At 34.9% G+C, this 1,912-nt stretch overlaps 1 protein-coding gene and 1 long non-coding RNA gene across 6 annotated transcripts in view; one reads left to right on the top strand and one right to left on the bottom strand.

The window, feature by feature from the left end:
• The window catches only part of LOC106868163 (uncharacterized), a 104,904-nt gene that overhangs the window by 45,721 nt on the left and 57,271 nt on the right, over window positions 1–1,912 (top strand). The gene's annotated exons all lie outside the window — the stretch shown is intronic.
• LOC106868162 (heparan sulfate glucosamine 3-O-sulfotransferase 5) overlaps window positions 1–1,912 on the bottom strand; it is a 105,115-nt gene that overhangs the window by 61,353 nt on the left and 41,850 nt on the right. Inside the window, exon 1 of one of the 5 annotated variants that reach the window (XM_052976081.1) lies at window positions 626–648. The exons of the other annotated variants lie outside the window; for them this stretch is intronic. The gene's annotated coding sequence lies outside the window, so the exon portion shown is untranslated. Of the gene's footprint in view, window positions 1–625; window positions 649–1,912 lie in introns of those variants that run through there. 5 annotated transcript variants of the gene reach the window in all.

Genomic DNA, 1,912 nt, shown 5'->3' with positions numbered 1-1,912 from the left:
TTCGCGTAACTCAGCGGTTCGGCAAAAGATACCGACAGAATAAGTAACAGGCGTTGAAAAGAAGTGCCCAAGTAGCCGTAAATCTATCACCAAGTCATTTGATATATCATAACAAGGAAGAAAATTGTTCGTCGGACATCGACGATTAACTTACTGACGCTCTGTTTCACTAAATACAATGGAATAAGGTGTCAGCTAAGATGTATGGGGGAAAATGGTGTGTGTGTGTGTGTGTGTGCGTGTGTGTGTGTGTGTGTGTGTGTGTGTACGTGTGTGTGCGTGTGTGTGTTTCTATGCGCATATATGCATACATACCAGAGGTTTATCATTGAAATATATATGAGCATGTCTAGATATGCAATTATACGCATGAGAATACATACATGAAGCAAAACATACAAATCTACACACAACCATACATGCATACATACATACATACATATATGCATACATAACCTGTTGTTGATGTTGAAATTCCAGTGAAGGAGCCTTGGATCTAGGTTAGAAACTGGTTCTTTCTCTATTGGCAAGAAATCTTGAAATAAATCAGCATAACATACATACATACATACATACATACATACAAAATATAATCCCAGAAAACAATCTAAAAATATTTACTTACGTAAGACGTTTTAAAAACTTATTTCAAATTCAATTTCTTTGTCTCTTTCGGTTCTGTTTCTGAGACTTCTGAGTCGAAATTTTGCTAAAATAACGCGAATTGTCTCCACAGGTTCCTTCTTTTTTTTTTTTTTTTTTTTTTCGGCGGGAGTAGGAGATGGTTGTAAGAGAATATATGGAGTTATAAGACAATGGTTGTATGTCTTGCACTTTAAGAGACACTTTATAAACAATGTGTATGTATATGTACACACACACATACATACACACATACATACATACATACACACACATATGCGTACAGATATATATATATATATATATATACATATATTTGTGTGTGTATATATATATATGCGTGTATATACATGTATATACATATATTTATATGTATGTATGTGCTTGGGCATGTGTGTATGTATGAGCACAGCCAAAGGGTTTTTTTAACCAAATATTTACAAGCTATTATTTAGAACTCTATCTACTTCGACTTATGACTTAATCAATATATATATATATATATATATATATATATATATATAGGTATATGATAGGATTGTTTAAACATTGAAAGGGTAGGCTGACGTGTTTAAGCAACCAGGGGATAATTAAATCCGAAGGCACTGCAATCAAATTGGCAGATCGAAACGATCGTCAATGTATCATTACATAATCTCCACATAATTAATTAATTAAATCAATGGCTAACTAGCGCAATCGACCTGCTTCTTCCTGTGTTTGTTTCTCCATATGCTCAAAATTCAAATATGTTATCTTTATCTTTAAAAAAGTGATGAAAATGTGGCCAGCAAATAATAATTCTTCTTTTTATTAAACAGGTGCAAATCGTACCCGGACTTTTAATATATACATATATATATATATAAACAAGACACACAAGCAAGACATGGTTTAACAAAAATGTTTTAAGTCTCTTATATACACAAACACACACACACACATATATATATAAGCGTCTAAAGAGCCTGGCCCAGAAGCGACAAGCCCGAAAAGAGAGGATCCCCAACCCTACTTCTGCTGTTACGTGCCCAACATGTGGCCGCCTTTGCGCGTCCGCCTTTGGATTCCGCCGTTCCCACCTCCGGCGTCACTGACGTCATTGCCGAACCCGACAGACTTCCATTATATATATATATATATATACACACACACACACATATAAATGTATGTATATATACATCGATTCATAAACGACGATCCAAACAAGGGGGCGTCTATGACGTCACTAAACCTGCTAGAGACAGCAGCCAAATCAAATTACTCTCTT

The sequence above is a fragment of the Octopus bimaculoides genome, chromosome 23 (assembly GCF_001194135.2).
Source record: "Octopus bimaculoides isolate UCB-OBI-ISO-001 chromosome 23, ASM119413v2, whole genome shotgun sequence".
NCBI classification, from domain to species: Eukaryota; Metazoa; Mollusca; class Cephalopoda; order Octopoda; family Octopodidae; genus Octopus; species Octopus bimaculoides.
This window is presented reverse-complemented; position numbering and strand designations above follow the sequence as displayed.